We start from the raw sequence: 23,708 nt of genomic DNA on the forward strand, positions 1-23,708 counted from the left end.
TAAGACTATTACAATCAACTTTGTCTTCTCCCTTAATCTGTGATACTTCATAGAATTGCCTGATATTCCATAAAATACAACTATAATATTAGGAATTATTTATGTGTACACACACGTGTGTGTGCACATGTACATATATAATTTACATGCATAAGCTTATGTTTTAAGAAGATGTTTTAGCTTTTTGCCACTATGACAAAAATAAAATACCTGAATAAAGTAGCTTAGAGGAGAGATTTATACTGGCCTGTAGTTTCTGTGGTTTCAGTTCTTAGACATATGATCCTCTTACCTACAAGTCTGTGGCAAAACATTACTTCATGATATGTAGTATTTGGCAGAAAATACAACTATTTTATGGTGGCCAACACTGTCATCAAAGGCATGGCCTCCTGACTTAGCTTTATTCTACCAGGCTTTACCACCATCATTTCCTAATCAATAGTATCATATGTTGGTGACCATTCCTGTAGTATATAGAATTTGTATGACACTTAAGATATCCAAAACATAACACCAAAGTTTTTTGTTATCTTTATCTTTTATAAGAATGTTTATTTATTATTTACTAATTTATTATTGTGTGTATGCATGAGTGTACTGTGGTGCACATGTAGTCAGAGGAAAATTATGTGAAGTTGTTTCTCTCCTTCCACATTTATGTGAGTTCTGGATGTCAAAATCAGGTCATCATGATTGCACAGGAAACAATTGATCCTTTATTCTTTCAAAAAACAAGTAATTATCTAGGCATGGTGGTGAGGCTACTGAGGCAGGACTATCACAATTTGGATGCCAGCCTGGACTGCCCATTGAATTGAGGATATCCTGATATACCTAGGAAAACTGTTAAAAAAAAAAAAAAAAACAACTACAAAGCCAGATGTGTGGACATATGCATGCGGTCCCAGGAGTTGACTGGAGGAGGACAGAATGATCAAAGGGTAAGCATCAACTATATAGTGAGTTTGACACCATCTTGGGCTATTTTCTCAATAAAATAAAATGAAAGTATGATAGTCTGTGAAGAGGATACTTTCTACCTAATTTTTGGCTAAGATCTAAAACAAATGGGCAAGATTCTAGACTACTTAATGAGGACTTGTTAGATACAATAAAGAAAAGTTTTGTGGTTGTTGGATCAACAATTGCACCTAGCCAAACAGATAGACATCAAGGGATTAGTTAAGATTACCAGCACTGCAAATGTGGAAAGCAAGTCATGTTTTCTTCTGCTTTATATTCTGAGGATTGATGTCTTTAAAGTGATTCAGACATCTTGATCATATTCAATTGCTTTAGCTTTTTTTTAAATCTTCATATAGATGAGCTTTTAGTTTGACATTTTATGTATTGTTTACATAAATTTTACCCACTGAACACTGAAAGTACTTTTTAATGATTTTCCTAGGACATTAATAGGCTTGCTTAATCACAGTGAAATATGTAGAGTATTTCCAGAAAATCAAAAAATTCTCTTGTGCTTTTTTTTTTGTGTGTGTGTGTGTCAATTTCTTCTTCAATTCCCACCCCCAGGTTCTGGGGATTTATGTCCCTCAGTATTTGCCTTCTCCATAACTTCAAATCAATGCTCTATTACATTTCTATCTTCTTTGATAAATATAATCATTCTGAGTTCTATTATATTGCACCATGTATTACTAGTTCCTTTTTTTCTCTGCATATACTATCCCATATTTTGCATACACCAAATCTATGACTCTGTTCACCCAGTTGATAGACTACGAGTGTGTTTGTACATCATGACTGTTTTGAGCAATGTTGATAATACCATGTGTAAGTCTTTGAGGACATATATTCCAATTCTTAGGAGTGGAGTTGTGGAATGGTATCTAGTTGACTTCTTCATATATATTTCCAGTTGTTCCATGTCTTTGCCACATTAATTTTGCTAGTTGATCTGATTATCCTTGTTCTAGTTGCCAGCAGCAATATCACATGGTTTATTTAATTTACATTTCTCTAAGGAGCAGTGATGTTAAGGCTTAAGACATTATCAAATTGTTTGGATTATTAGAAGTTCTTTGCAGTTTCAATTTATTTTAGAATTGAATTGTGAATTTTTACAAAAAGATTCCTGGGATTTTAATAGGAGATGCAATGAATCTCTTGATCAATTTACAAATAAATTATTTAAATTTGAAGGAAGTTTGGAATTCTTTTGTAAAATGGTACACAAAAATAATTATGTTAATTCTAAGCTGAAAGTGTTCTTGTTAGAGACGTAACCAAGGAACATTCAATACCCATGAGTCACCAAGCAGTAATTAGATTGTCATTGAGTTTCATCTGGGAAAGAGCAGAGCCTGAGTCACCGAGTGGCTTTTGAGAGGCCTGAAATGAAGACAGATAATGTTCCAGAACATCTGGACCTATTAGGCTTGCGTCTAAAGCTTATTAATTGACATTTTATTCAGAGTCATGGAATAGGCAGAAATTCTATTTGATGTTTGCTTTAATCCTGCAAAAGTAACGACCAAATAATTTTCCTGTAAAGGTGAAGGAACTGCTATGAATTTCCCCGTTCTTTTATGTATTCTTCAACTTATTCTTTATGTAGTTACTTGTCAATTCAACAATATTCAGAAAAAAAACATGAACTAGAAATTTCAACTCAAGTAAAATCAATTTCTTACAAATCTCAAGAAATCACAGGAATATCAAAATGAAAGAGGAAATAAAACTATTCTATTTTAGTTCCAATTCTGTTATGGAATTTTTTTTGTTTGTTGTGGTGGATAAGTGCATTAAATACATTCAACACTGAAAGTAAAAAAAAAAAAATTAACAGCTTCTTTCCTAAATACTTTTCTAATTACATTGAAGTTCATTGAGTTGTATTGACTTTGGGTCTGGTTTATTTTGGTGTTTGTAGTTTTTACTTATTTTAAAGCTTTTAAATAATAAAGATCAGAAAACTGATAAAAGCAAAAACAAAAAAAAAAGATAAAACAAAGAGAATGCAGGGAAAAGGCTTTGCCATTTCATCTTATTGGAATGACCTCTGAGAACTTCACTTCCTGTAGTTCACTGTCATTTTCTGAGGCAAACATATCTACTTAGTCACACACAGATTACTAGGAAATTAGAGGAAAATATCAGGTCTCAATTGCTATTTTGATGATGGCATAAGTCAGCTCAAATCAGCCTAGGGTACAGATTATTTAAACAAGCCAATCACTCAAACAAACACAAACCAACAAAACACAGTTTAAAGCCACTCAGCACTGTCTCCAAGGAGAAGTAAGGACTGGGCTATAGGAATTACTGATAAAATAATGAGCCATGAGGCTCCTAGTTTTGGACAAAAAAAAAAGGAAATTAAATAAGATAAAGAATGATAGTATCCTTATTCAACAATGCCTTTTAGAATAACATTACCGATGATCAAATATTCAAATTGATGATCATTTATATGTAACTGCTTTAAAAATAAGTGATGGCTTATTTGGATTTATTTTGTTTAAAGAACAGGCAAGAAAGAAATATCATATATGCAGATGTCATGACACTCCCTGCTGAGCTTATTGATTAATTTTCCTTTAAATTAAAGATGTTCATATTTTTCTTCCAGGGATGGTGGGACCAGTTGCAGAAAAAAGTTAACAATTCAGAGCCAATGTATTTCCATAAACTCATCTCCCAGAGGACTAGGGCTAGCAGGTAAGTGCTTTGTTCTTTTTCCTACTGGAAGGCATGCGATCCAATAACTGATAGACATAAGCACTTTAGATAATTTATCTGGCTTACTTCTTAGCTGATTTCTCTTAGCAGAAGATTAAAAAAGCAAGCAAGCAAACAAAAACCTCTACCCCACCGAGTTCTTTAGCACAGGAACTCCTAAGAGTCTTGTTTTTTCTTTTTTTTTAATGCTTATTGGCCATTTTCATTTTTTTATTTTATAATTTAATTTAATTTTACATATCAGCCACAGATTCCCTTGTTCTCCCCCCTCCCCCCCACCTTCCCCACAGCCCATCCCTCCATTCCCATCTCCTCCAGGGCAAGGACTCCCCTGGGGATTCAGCTCCGCCTGGTAGATCAGTCCAGGCAGCTCCAGTCCCTTCCTCCCTTCACCCAGGCTGAGGGAAGTGTCCCTGCATAGGCCCCAGGCTCCAAACAGCCAGCTCATGTACTAAGGACAGGACCTGGTCCCACTGCCTGGATGCCTCCCAAACAGTTCAAGCTAATCAACTGTCTTACTTATCCAGAGGGCCTGATCCAGTTGGGGGCTCCTCAACTATTGGTTCATAGTTCATGTGTTTTCACTAGTTTGGCTATTTGTCCCTGTGCTTTTTCCAATCTTGGTTTCAACAGTTCTTGCTCATACAATCCCTCGTCTAATGGGACTCCTGGAGCTCCACCTGGGGCCTGGCTGTGGATCTCTGCATCTGGTTCCCTCAGTCATTGGATGAGGTTTCTAGCACGACCATTAGGGTGTTTGGCCATCCTATCACCAAAGCAGGTCAGTTCGGGCTGTCTCTCGGCCATTGCCAGTAGCCTATTGTGGAGATATCTTTGTGGATTTCTGTGGACCTCTCTAGCACTTTGCTTCTTCCTATTCTCATGTGGTCTTCATTTACCATGGTCTCTTATTCCTTGTTCTCCCTCCCTGTGCTTGATCCAGCTGGGATCTCCTGCTCCCCTAAGCTCTCTTTCCCTCGACCCTTGCCCTTCCTTCCCCCCACTCATGTCCAGGTTGTTCATGTAGATCTCATCCATAGAAAACAGGGCCACAGGAAGAGTCTTGTTTTCAAATGCAAGTCCCTGGGACTCCCTTCTCAGGAGTTTTTATTCAGTGCATCCTCAGAGCACACACAGTTCAATATGATTAATTTACCACTGGACATGTTTAATTTGTCAATTTTCTTTCCTATACCATGTTTCTTCTTTGACCTTCATTTCCATTTTATGTGTTCCTCCCTGTTAATTCTTCCATTCCCTCTCTCTAGTAAGATATCTTACTACCCCATATCCACACTATCTAGTGCAGCAACCTCTTCCTGTTCAGTAATGCCTTTTAGAATAACTTTACTGGTGATCAAATGTTCAAATTGACGGTCGTTTATATGTAACTGTTTTAAAAATAAGTGATGGCTTATTTAGATTTATTTTGCTTAAAAAATAGTCAAGAATCATGCTTTGGACATAATTCAAGATTGCTTTCTCCAAACAAGGCATGTAAGAAAGATACAGGAAAGACTGTTAAGTGTTCCTCCTAAGGAGCCAACAAAATTACACATTCAATTTATCTGTGTACAAGAAGGGAGCTGCAGGCCATGGAGGCTCAGAGTGGATGTTTGTGATCTCTCTTGGGAAGAAGCATAGGGAAAAGCATATTTATCTTTTCTTTTTTTTTTTTTAAAAAAAAGGTTTTAATTTTTTTATGTGTATGTGTGTGTGTGCCAGCTTGAGTTTATGTGCACCATGTGCCTATAGGGGCCAATGGAGGCCAGAAAAGGGTATCAGACCCCCTGGAAGTGGAGTTATAGATGGCTGTGAGATAATATATGAGTGCTGGTGACTGAATCTGGGTCCTCTGTTAGAGCAGTAAGTCTTCTTAACTACGGAGCCATATCTTCAGCTCCTACATTTCTTAATTTAAAAAATAAGCAAAATTTTGATTAAAAGAACATTTTAAAAAATCCTAAAAGATTCAAGACAATTTTTTGAAGCCTTATTTTTTCACATATATTTTTGCTGTATTTGTTTATAGATCAAAATATGGTCTATAAGATCTTTTGACAAGAGCCCACTTACAACATTCATACATGGTATTTTCCTATTTTGTACATATAATCTATGAAATTGAGGCAGGAAAATGCTATTAATCTTTGTCCCAAATTTTCAGAATAATATATGAGTACTATATTAAGTTCCAAAGATAAGTTAAAACTTTGAAAATAAGATTATGGACATTATAAGCCTTATTTGGTAAAGACCTATGTATGTTAGTTATTAATAAACAGTCATGTCTGCATAGTGAGGAATTGATCTCAAGTCATCTCCTTTACCCTTTTGATACCTCAGTCCTTATGTTCTGTCAAAGCAGGGTACCACAGACACCTGTTATAACTGATGTCACCCATTCTGAAGCCAGTTGATGCTTCAAGGAGCCCAGAAATGTGTTAACAGAAATTACAAGCTCTTGTCTTAACTTCCTCCTCCTCCCCCTCCCCCTCCTCCTCCTCCTCTTCTTCTTTTTTAATGAGACAGAGGAACAACTGAAAGGAAGTAACAATATGTTTAAAAAAGTAATTTGTGAGAAAAGAATATGGGAATGCTGGAAATTTCAACTGGTTTTAAAACATTTCTATTTTATTTATTGATTTTTATGTGGGCAAAGGAGAGGAGCATGCATACCATGGTGCACATGTGATAGCTAGAGAGCAAGTCGAAGTAATAGATTTTCTCTATCCACCATGTGGGTCCTGGAAAGTGCAATTAGGCTGTTGGCTGGGCAGTAAGCCCTTTACCCACGGAATCATGTCATTAATCCAGATTTATTATTAAAAACCTATTTGTCAATTATCTTTAAATTTGTTTTCTAACTGAATGCATCCATTTTTATTTTAACATTGCCTGACTTTTCAGACCCATATGTATAGATCATTGGTTTTTCTTGTTGGCTCACCTCATTATAAACTTTGTTAACATGAAAAATAGAATTGCCGCCATTAGTGCTCTGAGCAAAGTTTTGACCAGTGTTCTTTCTTAGGCGGTTTATCAGGATGCTGAACAAAATGTGTAAGTGCATATTCATGCTGAAGATACAGTACCTGAAGCACCCCGACATTCCTCCCTCTTCTGCACAATGAAGGTCTAGTTGATGAAACTAATGGACAATGAAAATGCCCAACAAATCCTTCATTTTGTACTAGTATGTTAGGTAGCCAAAAGGAAAATGGAGAAATCTTGCATTGTAGGGCTGTTATGCCTGAAAGAAATTCCCATTTTTTTTTTTTTTTTACTTTACAGATAACAACATTGAGATTTAAAGAGGCTAGGTAATTTTATCAGTTCCACAAAGTTAGTATGAGTCAATTTTATTAAAATATCTGACTTTCGGCTAAATGTCTTTTATCCTTGTACATCAGCATTTATTATTCTTTAGAGAAACCAGGTGAATGTCAAACTTTACAGTAGGCTCAATAGAAAAAATATATATATATATATTTCAAATGAGTTATATAGTTATGTATTTACAAAATAAATTTAAATTATGGGGTATTCTCATCATAAAATTTATTTTTAAAAAAGAATATTTCAGGGAAAGGCAGTAGTATTGGGAAATATATATGTTATTGGTGAAATTATTAAGGCCACTCCACGTAGTTAAAACGAAGATTTATTTAGTGGGTAACTTACAAAAAAGGGAAAGGTAGGTTGTGGGGTCTGGGGAAGGTGTATTGAAGTCCAGCGGTGTTCTCTGGAGCTCTGCTCGGTCAGCCTCCACCATCTAGGGTCCAGGAACAGAGATCATGCCTCAGTCTTGTGTTGTAGCAATCCTCCTGCCTCCCTCCACCAAATAACCTAACATATCTGTCTATCTATCTGTCTGTCTGTTTGTCTATCATCTATCTATATCTAACTATTTATCTATATCTATCTATCATCTATCTATCTGTCTATCTATATCTATCTGTGTATCTATCTATCATCTATCTATCTATCTATCTATCTATCTATCTATCTATCTATCTATCTATCATCTGTCTCTCTGCCTATCACGTATCTACTTATTTTTGTTTTTATATCCCAACCAAAGTTTCCCCTCCTTCTTCTCTTCCTAGTTTCTCCCCCCCCCCCCCCCCCCCCGCACCATCCTGCACCCACTTTTTCTCCTCTGTTTCTCTTCAGATATTGGCAGGCCTCCCATGGATATCAGCTAGCCATGGTATATAGTGTTTCAGTGAGAATAGGTACCTTCTCTTCTATTAAGATTGGATGAGGCATTCTGGAAGGAGGAATAGGCCCCCAAAGCGGCAACAGAGTCAGAGACAGTCCTTGCTCTGTTAGGAGTCTCACAAGAAGACTAAGTTATCCAATTGTAACATACAGAGGGCCTAAGCCAGTGCCATGTAGGCTCATGGGTTGTTGGTCCAGTCTCTGTAAGCCCCTATGAGCATAGGTTAGTTGATTCTGTGGTTTTCTTGTGGTGACCTTGACCCTACTGGCTCCTACAATCTTTCCCCCACCTCTTCCAAAGGATTCCTGGAGCTCTGCCAAATATTTGGCTATGGGTCTCTGTATTTGTTTCTATTAGTTGCTGGGTGAAGCCTCTCTGATGACAGTTGGGCAAAGCACCAGTCTATGAGTATAGCAGAATATCATTAGGCATCATTTCATTGACTTTTTTCCAGTTGTGTTTGGTTCTATCCTATGTCTCAGCGGTATCCTGCCTCTGAGTTCTGGCCCCCAGGGGTGAGCGCTCTCTGTCTCAGGATATGGGTTTCTAGCTGGTACAGTCATTAGTTGGTCATTTCCACAATTTCTATCCCATCTTTACCCTAACCCATCTTGTAGGCAGGAGAGATTGTAGGTTGAAGGGTTTGTGTCTGGGTTGGTGTCCCAGTTCCTTCACTGGAAGTCTTGCCTGGTTACAGGAAATGGAGGACTTTTAGCTAGTATTACCCTCTTAGATTCCTTGGAGTTTCCACTGCTATAGGGTTCTATCTCACCCCAGAGGTGCCCCCAGATTCCACTTGTTTCTCCCAGTACCCTCTCCCTCCATCCTCCCCCCACAGATCCCTCCTGTTCTCATCTCCACCTCCCTCTTCCAGCCCCTTTCCCCTGTCCACTGGCAATGTCCATTATATTTCCCTTTTACAGTGAGATTCATGCATTCCCTGCTTGAGCCTTCTTTGTTACTTAGCTTCTCTGGGTCTATGGATCATAGCATGGTTCTCCTTTACTTTATGGCTAATGTCCACTTATCAGTGAGTACATAACATGCTTTTCATTCTGGGTCTAGATTACCCAACTTGCGATGGTCTTCTCTAGTTTCATCCATTTGCCAGAAAATTTCCTTATGTTATTGTTTTTAGCAGATGGATAATACCCCATTGCATAAATATACCACATTTTCTTTATCCATTCCTTGGTTGAGGGACATTTAGGTTGTTTCTAGTTTCTGGATTTTACAAATAAAGCTGCTATGAACATAGTTGAACAAGCATCCTTGTGGTGTGGTGGAGAATTCCAAGGGTAGTATAGCTGGGTCTTGAGGCAGACTGATTTCCAGTTTTTTTTTTTTTTTTTTTTTTTTTTTTTTTTTTTAAGAAACCACATAGTAATTAATTTCCAAAGTGGCTGTATAAGTTTACAATCCCACCAGCACTGGAGGAGTGTTCCATTTGTTCCACATCCTCTTCAGCATGAGCTGTCACTTGTGATTTGATTTTAACCATTCTGACAGGTATAAGATGGAATCTCTAAGTCTTTTTGATTCGCATTTCCCTAATAGCTAAGGATGTTGAACATTTCTTTAAGTGTTTCTCAGCTATTTGAGATTCTTCTGATGAGATTTCTCTGTTTAGATCTCTACCCCATTTTTAAATTGGATTATTTGGCATTTTGATGTCTAGTTTCTTGAGTACTTTATATATTTTGGCTATTAACCTTCTGTCAGATGTGGGGTTGGTGAAGATCTTTTCCCATTCTGTAGGCTGTTGTTTTGTCCTATTGACAGTGTCCTTTGCCTTACAGAAGCTTTTCAGTTTTAGGAGGTCCCATTTATTAATTGTTTCTCTCAATGTCTGTGCTACTGGTATTATATTCAGGAAGTGGTCTCTTATGACAATGTATTCAAGGCTATTTTCCACTTTCTCTTCTATCAGGTTTAGTGTATCAGGATTTATGTTGAGGTCTTTTATCCACTTGGACTTGAGTTTTGTGCATGGTGATAGATATGGATCTATTTGCATTCTTCTACATGCTGACATCCAGTTAGACCAGCACCATTTACTGAAGATGTTTTCTTTTTTCCCCAATGTATAATTTTAACTTCTTTGTCAAAAATCAAGTGTCCATAGGTATGTGGATTTAGTTCTGGGTCTTTGATTCAATTTCACTGATCAACCTGTATGATTTGATACCAATACCATGAGGATATTTTTTATTATTGCTCTGTAGTACAGCTTGAAATTGGGGATAGTGTTACCTTCAGAAGTTCTTCTATTGCATAGGATTATTTTAGCTCTCCTAGCTTTTTTTCCATATAAGGTTGAGTAATGTTCTTTCAAGGTCTTTAAAGAATTGTGATGGAATTTTGATGGGTATTACATTGAATCTGTAGATTGCTTTAGAAAAGATGACTATTTTTACTATGTTAATCCTATCTATCCATGAGCATGAGAGATCTTTCCATTTTTTGCTACCTTCTCTGTAGTAGGACAGACCCATAGGGTAGAGGAAATTGGCTCAAACCAGTTGCCAAGGCATGCACATAACATACTTCATTATAAGCCAACCTGGAGTCTGCCTGAGGGCCTAGCAACAGGCACTGTCAGAGTTTCTGATCATGTGGAGTCTGTCTGAGGTACTAGTAACAGGTGCTGTCAGAGTTCCTGATCATACCCAGCCAATGAGGGATGATACGCAATGTCACTAGATTGGGACAGAGCTTGGGTGCTGGGAAGAGGGTATACAAGGCCTTCCCCATTATTGAATAAACTAATCTGCTGTTTGCCTTCAACTGACCCCTGGTGTCTGTGTCATTGACACCATGCCTTCTCCCCCTCTCTCCTGAAGGAGCCGTTAGGATCTAGCAACACTTCTCCAATTTCTTTCTTCAAAGATTTGAAGTTCTTCTCCTACAGGCCTTTCATTTGCTTGGTTAGAATCACACTGAGATATTTTATATTATTTATGGCTATTGTGAAGGGTGTTGTTTTCCTGATTTTTTTTCTCTGTCCTTTTGTCCTTTTTTTTTTTTTTTTTTAAAAAGTTAATCTTGTATCCAGCCACTTCACTGAAGGTGTTTATCAACTGTAGGAATTTCTTGGTAGAATTTTTGGGGTCACTTATATATACTATCATATCATTTACAAATAGAGATACTTTGACTTCTTCCTTTCCAATTTGTATTCCTTTGATCTCTTTTAATTGTCTTATTGCTCTATCTAAAACTTCAAGTGCTATATTGAATTGATATGGAGAGAGAAAGACAGCCTTGTCTTGTCCCTGATTTTAGTGGAATCACTTTAAGTTTCTCTTTATTTAATTTGATGTTGGCTATCAGTTTGCTGCATATTGCCTTTATTATGTTTAGGTATGTTCCTTGTAACCCTAATCTCTCCAAGACTTTTATCATGAAGCAGTGCTAGATTTTGTCAAAGGCTTTTCCAGCATCTAGTGAGATGATCATGTTTTTTTTTCTTTCAGTTTATTTATTTATTTGTTTGTTTGTTTTGAGACAGGGTTTCTCTGTGTAGTTTTGGTGCCTGTCCTGGATCTCACTCTGTAGCCCAGGCTGGCCTTGAACTCACAGAGATTCACCTGCCTCTGCCTCCCGAGTGCTGGGATTAAAGGCGTGAGCCACCACTGCCCGGCTGCTTCTATTTCTTTGTGGGTTATAGATCCATTTAAATTGTTTCTCTGATCTTGATTTGTCTTTGGTAAGGGGTATCTATTGAGAAAATTGTCCATATCTTTTGAATTTTTCAACTTTGTGGATTACGGTTTTTTGAAGTATGATCTAATAATTCTTTAGATTTCCTTAGTGTCTGTTGGTATGTCTCCTTTTTTTTATTTCTGATTTTGTTAATTTGGATGTTCTCTCTCTGCCCTTTAGTTAGTTTGGATAAGGGTTTGTCTATCTTGTTGATTTTCTCAAAGAACCAACTCTTTGTTTCATTGATTCTTTGTATTGTTCTCTTTGTTTCTATTTTATTAATTTCAGCCCTCCATTTGATTATTTCCTTCCATCTGCTCCTCTTGGGTGTGTCTGCTTCTTTTTCTTCTAGAGCTTTCAGGTGTGCTGTTAAGTCACTGGTGTGTGAATTCTCTAATTTCTTTATGCGGGTACTTACACTATGAGCTTTCCTCTCAGCCCTGCTTTCATTGTGTTCCATAAGTTGGTGTGTATTGTGCATTCATTTTCATTGAATTCTATGAAGTCTTTAATTTCTGTATCTTTTCCTTGAACTAGTGGTCATTCAGTAGAGAGTTGTTCAGTTTCCATAAGTTTGTAGACTTTCTATTGTTTCTGTTGTTGATATCCAACTTTAATCTATGATGGTCTTATAGGATGCAGGAGGTTATTTTAATTTTCTTATATTTGTTGAGGCTTGCTTTGTGATTGAGTATATGGTCAGTCTTGGAGAAGGTTCCATGAGGTGCTGAGAAGAAAGCATATTCTTTTATGTTTGGGTTCTGTAGATATCTGTTAGGTCCATTTGAGTCATAATGTTTTTTAGTTCCATTATTTTTCTCTTTAGTTTCTGTCTAGATGACCTGTCCATTGGTGAGAATGGGGTGTTGAAATCTCCCACTATTAATGTGTGGGGTTCAATGTGTGTTTTAAGCTTTAGAATGGTTCTTTTACATATATGGGTGCCCTTATATTTAGGGCATAGATGTTCAGAATTGAGATGCCATCCTAGTGGATCTTTCCTTTAAAGAGTATGAAATGTCCATCTTTTTTGATTAATTTTGGTTTGAATTCTATTTGATAGATATTAGAATAGCTGCACCAGCTTGCTTGTTAGGTTCATTTGGTTAGAAAGTCTTCTTCCAACCTTTTACCCTGAAATAATTTCTATCTTTGATGCTGAGGTGCATTTCTTGTATGTAGTAGAAGGATGGAGCTTTCTTTCATATGTATTCTGTTAACCTGTGTCTTTTTATTGGAGAATTGAATCCATTGATATTGATAGATATTGATGAACACTGTTTATTCCTGTTATTATGATATTGTTGTTGTTGGTAGTGTGTGTGTGTGTGTGTGTGTGTGTGTGTTTATATGTGTGTGTGTGTGATTCAATTTCTACTTTCCTGTCCTGAACTATTTTTATTATTTCATTCCATTGTTTTTTTTATATACTCATTTGATGGGTTTACTTATGTCCTCTTTAAGTTCCTTGAACATATTCCTTTTTTTAATTGATTTTTTTTTCTAGTCTAGGTCTCTGGGCCACCCACCTTCCTATTTTAGGCCATCTAGGCAGTATCAGGTATGTGTTTCCTCTCTTAGTGGGCCTCAAGTTATATCAGTCATTGGTTGGTCAGTCCCACAAGCTCTGAGCCACCATTGCTCCAGAACGTCTTGCAGGCAGGACAGGTTGTAGGTCAAAGGTTTTCTGGTTGGATTGGTATCCTAGTACCACAACTGGAAGTTACATAGGTACAGAAGATGGATAGTTCAGACTCCAAAGCTTCTATTACTAGGAGTTCTTCCCAGGGTCACCCTCATACAATCCTGGAAATTTTTACTGTATTGGGTTTCCACATAGATCTCCAAATGCCTCCAATTAGAGTTGTCTTTACCTGTACTCTCCCTCCACATCCCCACCTGATCCTCTAGTCCACCCACAAAATCTATTATATTTTTCCCTTCCTGGAGAGATCCATGCACCCCTCTTAGAGCCTTCCTTGTTACTCAGCCTTTCTGAGTTTGTTGGTTGTAGCATGATTTACTTAACAGCTAACATCCACTTATGAGTGAATATATAGCATGCTTGTCTTTATGGGTCCTGGTTACCTGACTCAAGATGATATTTTCTAGTTTCATCAATTTGTCTACATATTTCTGAAATCCATGTCTTGGGCTTCAGCTGTATTGCATTTCTCAGGGCCTATTCTAGTAGGATTAATGAGTTCTGTTAAAGGTATACTGTCTATACTGTTGGTGTTTGTGTATTTTCACTGTTGTCTAGGCATCTGAGATTGGGATAAGTGAAGCGACTTAGCTGTTGATATCTGCTCTTATCTTTGTTGGGTGGTGTCCCATTCCTTGGTTTCTGTTGCCCTCTTTGGACCTTAGGATAGTGTGGTGACAGTCCAAAAAGGATACCTTACATAAAACAATGTGATATTCACGTATCTCTTAGTCCCAATACAGACATGAATAACATAAATAAATGTAATCAAATTTTAAAAAGAAAGTGTTTGTGAAGAATGGTATGCCTGGGATTTGTTCTATAAAGTGTCTTAGAGATGAATTGGGGGCATTCTGTAGAACTTTAAAGTCACTGTGACATTTGTTTCCCACTCGGAAGGTAACAGGATACTAGAAATACATGCTTAGAAAAGTGGTGTCAACTCACTGCAAAGTCAGTAACCACAGTAGGAGCAAGAACCCTGAAGGGACTTCATCAGTGAATGACTGGGAAGTTTTCAAATAAAGCAGATGTTACAGTCCATTGAAATTGGGTTTATATTGGTTTACTCTGTGAATAAGTATCAGCATGCATGAGGGAAAAACAGCTCATCTAGACACCTGAAAACAAATAAGAAAATGTCTTGATTCTGAATGTATTGCTGGTATTGATGTACTGAAGGCTGCCTGGAAATGCTATGGATACAGAGTAAGCAATATGACTTTTAGGTCAAATATGCCACAGTTTTGTACAGAGTCAGAGGGAAGTTGATGATATACAGTGTACATGTGGAAAATGTTTGCCCTCCTTGTTAATTTGGATTAATTTGTATTGCAAATGCATCCTTTAACACACTGCACCTCATTCTTTGATCCATAAAGCTGTTCCCACACACAGTCAGCAAGGTTGGGCATTGGTGGAATAGTCATTAGTCAGAGTGGCGCACTGAAAGTGTTCCTCAAGGATAGCGAAGAGGAAATATTTAGACCTAAACAGTGGCAGTTACCAAGCTCTTGTGCTGTTTCCCTTGATTCGTTTGCTCTTCAGAAGAGGGAAATTTGAACTTGCTTTCTTATTCCACATGTCTTTGTCTGATGCAGTAATACTCATGAGTCTGGACATCAGGGATATGTCCTTCTCTGTGCATCTTGTTAGGTACTGTTCATGATTCCACTGATGGAATTCCCAGTACTGGTTGTTCCCTGCCTCTGACTCTTGTTTCCTGATTTAGGCTTCACAACAGTGCTGTTTTGGGTACACTTCACACATCTTTGTTTTGTTGATAGAATGTTGTTATAGTGAAGCTTCAACATGTATATTTTGTTTGTATTGCAATTTGCTCTGCCTTAGGCATGTGCTTTGAGAATTTTCTGAATTGTCAATGGTGATTTTTACCTGATATTTTTCTCCGTCTTCTAAGTTACTGATAACTAAAATTGCTTTTCTCAATGTCACATTGAGAAAACACTACTAACAACACATACAGGTGATTATCCACCCACTAGGTAGAGCATGAGGATTGTGAAAAGCCCAAATAAAGAACAAAAGCTTTAGGCTTAAGTCTGTGAAATGTACCACCTTTCTTCTTCCATTCCTCCCTCTCTCCTTTTGCTTTCTTTCTTCTTTTCTTTCTTTGTTTTTTATCTTGTGTCTTGTCTAATTTTTGATGACCTCAATATTGCAGCTTTACTAAAGACCTTTTAAGGAAGGGAAAAAAAATCCTCCCAGTGTGTTTTCCTAAAAGACAACCAAATCCTACTTTATATAAAATTTTTCTGTGCCTAGAACCATGTACTGAGTTTTGTACTCTCATGTTGCCTAATAGTATCATTCTACCTGATAACACTATTATTATTGGTTTTAATGGGTCTGATACTTGCTGTGCTATTATTACAGATAATGAAACCCAAACAATATTTCTATTGATGCTGGGTAATTTTATGACAAGTCTCTTCACAATGCCCAGCAGCCAGGTAGGCTTCATGTTCTCAGAATTCACCTCCTTTTGTGGCTCCTCATTGTGCTCTCACAGGAAAGACATTCCCACATGGTTAAGAAGGCTACAGGAATCTCTGAAGGCAGTTTCAGACAGGTGCTGTGTAGAGAGCAGGGATTCATAGGAGCTTCTTGGTCAGCTCCAGAGAACCATTCCTTTTATAGAGTCAGGCAGAGAAAGTCAATGGGAGTTTTCATTTATTTGTAGATATAGCACTTCCCTGTGAGCTTCTAATGCCCCATAACTGTTCACACTGAGATGATGGTTGTATGGTAGTGACTTGTGTGACCTTCTCTTCCCACCTCTTCCAATGATTCACTAATTATATATATATATCCTTCATGCTTCTGACACATAAAGTGGCTCTATTTTCCTGGCCCCAAACCTAATAACAGTTTACGACTCATACAAGGAGTCTCAGTTTAAGGAAACTGGTTTGATAAACCATATAACTTAAAGAGCACACTGGAGAGACATTAGTACTAATCTCTGCCTCCCATTTTGTGTCACTGCCCACTGCTTCTGCCCCCTTACAAACATTCCCTGTGCTCACCTCCAGTGACACTGCGTCAGTGAGTCATTTTCTGATCTGTCACTTCAGCTCCTCTGAGCATCCCCAGTGAGCTCTGTGGAGGAGATCTGAGTCAATATTTGGTCCTGAGTCCTTAAAATGGTGACTAGAAGGTACCCCATTTTATGGTATTACAAAACAACAACAACAATCTTTTATTCCATTATATGATCTCTAGTAATTTTATAAGGTTGTGAAGAAGGTCTGCCCAAGGGAAATGGGTTTCATTGCAATTCCTCGGACAGATATGGGGGCCAAGTGATAAGTTTGGTTTTGTTGCCAGGTAGATTTCTGTTTTAGTCTAAGCAAGCCCTGGCTGTTCTTTTTGGTACGCAGACTGTATCCTCCTCTTGGTGGAGGCAGACAACTTAATCCCTTTAAACAAGGGATTGAAACTCTCAGATTAGTTTTATATTGTATTTCTGATATCTGTTTTCATCCATAATCTTTTACTGAGCCTAGTGATCTGAACTGGTGAAATATAATTTCTTTTTCTTCCTTTTTCTTTTTCTACATCTTCACTTATAGTATATATGATACACTATAAAGATAACTTTATCTGTATAAGTAAAGAGTTCATTTAAATACAGTGAACATTTGCTTAAGGCACGAATTTGTCAACTTTTCTAAATTTTGTAAGTAAGACATTGTCACCCAATTTTTCTTGTCAAGGTTTTAATTTATGCATCTATTAACTGAAAATTACTTGGTAAATAACAACATTTTTCTTTAAACATAAGTGATTTATGAAAAATGTGCAATAGGGCTTTAGTATATCTTGTTTTATTTCATAGAGATTTACCAGGAATTGTTCCATCATCATGGAATGATAGATGCACTCAATTAAACAGTCATTTTGAAGGATCTTGGTATAATTTTGATCTATGTTCTTGCTAATTGGGCATACTTTCAAATGTAAATCAGTTATGTGTTTAAGGATTTCTGTTTATTAATTTGAGTTAGTTAACTCATTTGACTACGTGAAAAAATGTAAGAGATGTTCTGGAATGAGAAAGCATTTCTTTTGTTGCATATGATCAGTGTTGATCTCCATTTATTTTCTCCTACGGAGGAGTAACACAGATGTTTTGCATACAAGTGTCTTGTAAATTTTGTTTCTATACCTTCACTATATACAGTCACATGTGATTATTCTCATTCATCAGATTTTAGATGTTTCATAGTTTATTCTCATTGTTCATTTACTCTAGACTCTTTCTGAAACTCTACCTCAGGTGCTCAGTTTATCCATATCTTACTCTTCCAAACAAACATTATTTTGACCCCAGAGATTCAAAAAATAGAAGGAAGGACAAACATGAACAGTGACCAACTATAGAAATCTTGAGAAAGACATGATAAATTGAGTTATCACAGAAGAGTAATTGGCAAAACTTGTTTAACTTGTCAGGAAGGTTACATACTAGAGCCAATGCTACCTGGGCAATATGAGCAAGAGTTTTTCAAGTATTTCAGTTCTCACAAAAATGTGCCAGTGTCTCTGTCAGAGGAGCAGCAGCTGTCAATTGAAGTTCAAGGTGTCAGCCCACCAGGAGGCAACTCCCTGATGGGTGAATCTTGGACAGACAAGGCCCCAATGACTCCAGACTCCAGAATGTCTTTTGTTTCTGCTGTGTCTTTACATATTTGCCACTGCCATCTTCCTCGGGTATCTGGCATAGTGTAAAAGGGTGTGGGGAGATGTAGCATGTTTATCTCATGGAAACATCCTTTTCTACTGGATGTTTTATCAGTGGATTACTATGAAGGTGATTTCTTCTTAAACTGTGCTGTCTAATTGATAATAATAATATTAGTTTAAATAGAGTTCTGATGATAAAAATATAAACAAGAAAGTGTCACACAGCTGGAACACATGACTTTCTACTGAGGCGCCATTTACACTGTGGCTTAGGTTAATGATTAAGAAAAATATTGAGTCTTGGTAGCCCTGCTAGTTTAAATTCTTTTAACCTTAATGTTAGGAGACATGTTCACAGGTTTTGGAGTGCATAATAGTTGAAACAAAGCTTTGAAAATAAATTAAAATGAGACTAAGATGTTTTTGTCAAATAGCTTTGAGGTAAAAAACCCAAGAAGACAATCTAAAGTTTTAGAAAGACACATAGTTGAGTGAGGAACTCTTAAAGGTCAGGGGAAAAGAACAAAGCAACCCAATTAGTACTAGCTGATGTACTTTTCTTGTTAGGATTGGTTGATGAGCAATGGTGATGATTAATTCCTTATACCCATTTCTTATACCCATTGGTATATGATACTATATATCAATATCCTTATATAAGAAACTATTGATGAGTGAGTATGCACCCTAAGGATTTAAAGTAGAGTTGGCTGATTCTTTTTCATATATAAAAGTTTAGATTTGTGATTCCTTATAAGATTATCTTTCAAGATAAGTAATTGACCTTTTTTTTTTTAACTGCAAAATACAGCCTGCCAGTAAAATACCTGACTGAGAAGAACATCTTGTTTGTCTACATGGTTAATCTATAACAAGTTACTAGGATATAAATGTACATGGGTTCTTGGGATAATTTGTTTTTCACATGTAATACATAAAATGTTTAATCATGTAAGGGGTATGGAAAACATGCTGGTTTTTATTTGTATTCATTGTAATCATTTACTGAAAAACAATATAACCACATTGTAATTTTTATATTGCCTGAAAGATTTTGCTAGGTTATATAAGCCATAAGGGAAAAAAAAGAATGAGAAAGTTGCCCACCAATCTCTGCCCCAGTTGCCGGCCAGCAGGGAAAACTCCTGTGGGGAGGCTCCCCCACCAAAACCCCACATTGGACCCAGCAATCTACAAGACCCATACCCTAACTCAATAGTCATTCCCCTGTGATACCAGTGGCTTCCTGAGACACAGTATCTGCCAGCTCTGACTGGACCAAGAACCCTGATAAGACCAAGAGGGGCTCCCTGAGCCACTGAATCAGCTAGCTTGGATTAGACCAAGAGCAGCTCCCTGAGATACAGAATCTGCTAGCTCCAAATAGACCAAGAGCTAAGATTGGACCCCGAGGGGCCCCCTGAGACAAAGACAGAGCAAGCACAGATTGGACCAATAGCAACTCGTTCAGACAAAGGCAGCTCTTGCACCTCTTACACCTATTGGAGAAAAAAGATGGGTAGTTGCCAATGCAAAAATACATACAACAACATAAAGAGCAATATGGCATCATCAGAATCTAGCTCTTCTACAACAGCAAGACCTGAACATCACAATGTAGAAGAAGCAGAAGAAAGCAACTTTAAAAATATCTTCATAAAGATGCCTGTAGCATCTTTAAGGGAATTTTTCATTAAGAAATTGAGGACAAGACAAACAAAAAATTGGAAGAAAGCAATAAAATCCCTTAAAGAAAACCAAGGAAACCATGAAAAAGCAATTAAACATGTGAAGGAAACAGTTCAAGAACTGAAAAGTGATATAGAAACAATGAAAAAAACACAAGCAGAGGGAATGCTAGAAATAGAAAATCTGAGTAAATGAACAGAAACTACAGATGTAAGCATAACCAACAGAATACAAGAGATGGAATAAAGACTCTCTGGTGTAGAGGATACAATAGAGGAAATAGATTCATCAGTCAAAGAAAACACCACAGCCAAAAAAAAAATCATAGCACAAAACTTCCAGGAAATCTGGGACCCCATGCAAAGGCCAAACCTAAAATAGGGATAGAAGAAGGAGAGGAATACAAACTCAAAGGCACAGTAGGAAGTATTCTTGAATGCATTGGCACAGGAGACTACTTTCTAAATATAAGACCAATAATTAGCTCAAACATTGAGAACAACAATTAATAAATGGGATCTCCTGAAACTGAGAAGCTTCTGTAAGGCAAAGGACACAATCAATAAGACAAAATGACAGCCTACAGAATGAGAAAAGATTTTTCATCAATCCCACATCTGACAGAGGGCTGATCTCCAAAATATATAAAGAACTCAAGAAACTGGACATCCAAATAACAAACAACCCAATTAAAAAATAAGCTATAGAGCTAAACAGAGAATTCTCAAAGGAAGTATCTTAAATGGCCGAAAGACATGTAAGGAATTGCTCAACATCCTTAGTCATCAGCAAATCAAAACGACTCTGAGATACCATCTTACACCTGTCAAAATGGCTAAGATCAAAAACACTGAAGTTACCTTATGTTGGAGAGGATGTGGAGCAAGGGGAACACTCCTTCACTGTTGGTAGGAGTGCAAACTTATAGAGTCACTTTGGAAATCAGGATAGCAGTTTTTCAGAAAATTGGGAGTCAATCTTCCTCAAGACCCAGCTATACCACTCTTGGGCATATACCCCAAGGAATGCTCAATAATACAACAAGGACACATGCTCAACTATGTTCATAGCAGCATTATTTGTAAGAATCAAGACCTGGAAACAACCTAGATGCCCCTCAACCAAAGAATAGATAAAGAAAATGTGGCACATATACACAATGGAGTACTATGCATCAGTAAAAAACAACGACATCATGAAATTTGCAGGCAAATGGATGGAACTAGAAAGTATCATCCTGAGTGAGGTAACCCAGACTCATAAGGATAAACATGGTATGTACTCACTCATAAGTGGATACTAGATATAAAGCAAAGGATAACTAGACTACAACCCACAGCTCCAGAGAAGCTAACTAACAAGAAGGACCCTAAGAGAGATGCATGGGTCACTCTGAGAGGGGGAAATAGATGAAATTGCCATGAGTAAACTGGGGATGAGGAGGCCAATGGAGAGTAGGGAATGTGGGATGAGAACGTAAGGGAATGGTCTGGTCGAGCTGGAACAGGGACTGAGTGGGAGAGCAATGAAAGAGTCCATGAGAGAGGGAGACATCATGGGGACAGAGAGAAACTGGGTGTTAGGGATGTTCCCAGGAATCCCCAAGGATGACCCCAGCTTGGACTACTAGAAATAGTGTAGAGGGTGCCTGAACTGAACTGGCTTGTCCCAGTGATCAGATCGGTGAATACCCTGTCATCACAGAACTTTTCTCCAATGACTGATGGAAGCAGCAGATGCAGACATCCACAGCCAAACATCAGGCAGTCCAATCAAAGAGAAAGAAGAGGGATTCTATGAGCAAATGTACCAAGATCATGATGGGGGAATCTGCAAAGACAACCAAAGCAAACTAGTGGGAATTCATGAAAGTTGGATTGATGGCTGTGGAGCCTACATGGTACTGGACTAGGCCCTCTGCATGGTGAGACAGTTGTGTAGCTTGATGTGCTTCGGGAAATCCCTGGCGGTAGGATCAGAATCCATCCCTGTTGCATGAGTGGGCTTTTTGGAACCCACTACCTATAAGTGGACACCTTGTGCAGCCTTGAGGCAGGGAGAAAAAGGTCTTGGACTTGCCTCTGGTGGATGTTCCTCCCCATGGGAGGCCTTGCCTTCTTGTGAGGAGGAGTTGGAGGTGGGTTGGGAGGGAGAGGCTGGGGGCAGGTAGGAGGGAAGATGGGATCTTTGATTGGTGTGTAAAATGAACGGGAAAATTTTCTCAATAAAAATACTTTCAATAAAAAAGAATGAGAGACTTAAAATGGGTTAGAAGGACACCATCAAGAATGAGAGAGTTAGGAGGAAAACATCAATAAGGAAGTTAGAATGAAAACTTCAAGCATAAGAGAATAAGAAAGAACAAATATAGTCAGAAAGAGTTAGAAGGAAATCATCAAGAAAACGATAGAGTTAGAAGGAAAACATCAAGAGAGACAGAAGTGACATTTCTGAATAGAGATAAAAATACAGAATCAGTAAAGAAAATGTCTGAAGGAAACCATCAAGAGAGTGTCTGAGTGTCTTTTTCCCTAAACCCCTCAGATAGAAGAGTCTAGTAGGCATCAATTCTGTGGATTTCCCTTTCAACCCTGTGCTGCCAGAGGCTGGCCCCCCAGGCAGTAACAAAAAGGAGCTGGAAATTTGCTTGAAGACTGGGTAAAGTGTCCCCAAAACATGAATAACATAATTATTAGCTTGACATTTGATATATATGGTAAAGTTTCACTGTGAATTAGTCTTTAATTGTGTAACTTCTCTCTTAGATAGCAATAGTTTTGTGTACTGATTCCTCTAAGTACAACTGCAACATTAAATTGATTGTGGTATGTAATTCCAAGTACTGTACCTTTAGTTAAAGTGATACATTAATAACTTAGTAAAGTTTTGATTAAAATGGGTTGTTTTGGAGAATAATAAACATCTTCAAAGAAAGTTGATTAATGTTGTTCTCTAAGATATAACAAGAACATATGAACTTAGATTCATCTAGAAACTTTTTTAAAAGAATAATAACATCTAGCCATAATATAAAAAGTATTAAAAATTTGAAACATGTTTTAGTGTTTTATACTTTATGTAATTTTATGCTTTTGTAAAACAGATATTTCTATAATTTTTTGTACTTATAAAAGTGATATGGAGAGATGGTTCAATAGTTCAGAGCACTTATTGCTCTTACGGAGGATTGAAGTTTGGTTCCCTGAACTCGTGTTGGGACTCTCACAGATGCCTGTAATTCTAGGTCCTGGTAGTCAAATACCCTCTTCTGACTTCTGCAGGTACCTGCATTCATGTGTGTGTGTGTGCGCGCGCGCGCGCACACACACACACACACACACACACACACAGACACCATGCATACATATAATTTGAAATAAGATAAATCTTTAAAAATATGTCTTCAAAAACTGGGCAAAGATTGACTTAGTTTTGGAAGAAGACTGCAGTCATTTAGATGAGAATACACATTAGCAAGCTCTTTGGGTGCCTTGCCCCATCATGGCTGAAGTCCGCCTGCTACACAATGCCTCTGCAATAGCGACTGTTATAATTTTCTTATCTAACACTAAACCAAAGAAGACTTAGAAGATAAAGATGCTGCTGCCCAGGTTTAGCAGAATGGTCTGCAGCAATTTTTTTTATTTGTAAGATTAGCAGATTTTTTTTTTTACTTGTGAAATGGAGGCTAGATTATCCTGTTGATACATGAAAATGGAATCGTGCATTTAGACAGTGAATCTACACCGAAAATTCTTCATGACTTGGTGGTATATACATAAGGCACCATCCAGGGCAATGGAACCATTCTTGAGGCACCAGAATCAACCACACTTGCCCAGAGAGGGTTGTGGTTTGTATCTGGTGTTACTCAATTCAGGATTCTATTAGTACAGAATGCTGGTTTCCTTTTTGAGTTTATGTTGGAGAAATGGACCCAGAATATTGCTGTGATAACAGTTTTGCAAG

At 37.5% G+C, this 23,708-nt stretch overlaps 1 long non-coding RNA gene and 1 pseudogene across 1 annotated transcript in view; both read right to left on the minus strand.

Moving 5' to 3' along the window:
- The window catches only part of LOC114707825, a 46,513-nt pseudogene extending 39,696 nt beyond the window's left edge, over nt 1-6,817 (minus strand).
- Nucleotides 6,818-7,438: 621 nt separating this feature from the next.
- The window catches only part of LOC119088939, an 85,256-nt gene continuing 68,986 nt past the window's right edge, over nt 7,439-23,708 (minus strand). Inside the window, exons 2-3 of the long non-coding RNA XR_005092700.1 lie at nt 16,391-16,463; nt 7,439-7,480 (exon numbers count right to left, since the gene is read on the minus strand). This is a non-coding gene — a long non-coding RNA (uncharacterized LOC119088939). The remainder of the gene's footprint in view (nt 7,481-16,390; nt 16,464-23,708) is intronic.

This window comes from Peromyscus leucopus, chromosome 13 (assembly GCF_004664715.2).
Source record: "Peromyscus leucopus breed LL Stock chromosome 13, UCI_PerLeu_2.1, whole genome shotgun sequence".
Lineage (NCBI taxonomy): Eukaryota > Metazoa > Chordata > Mammalia > Rodentia > Cricetidae > Peromyscus > Peromyscus leucopus.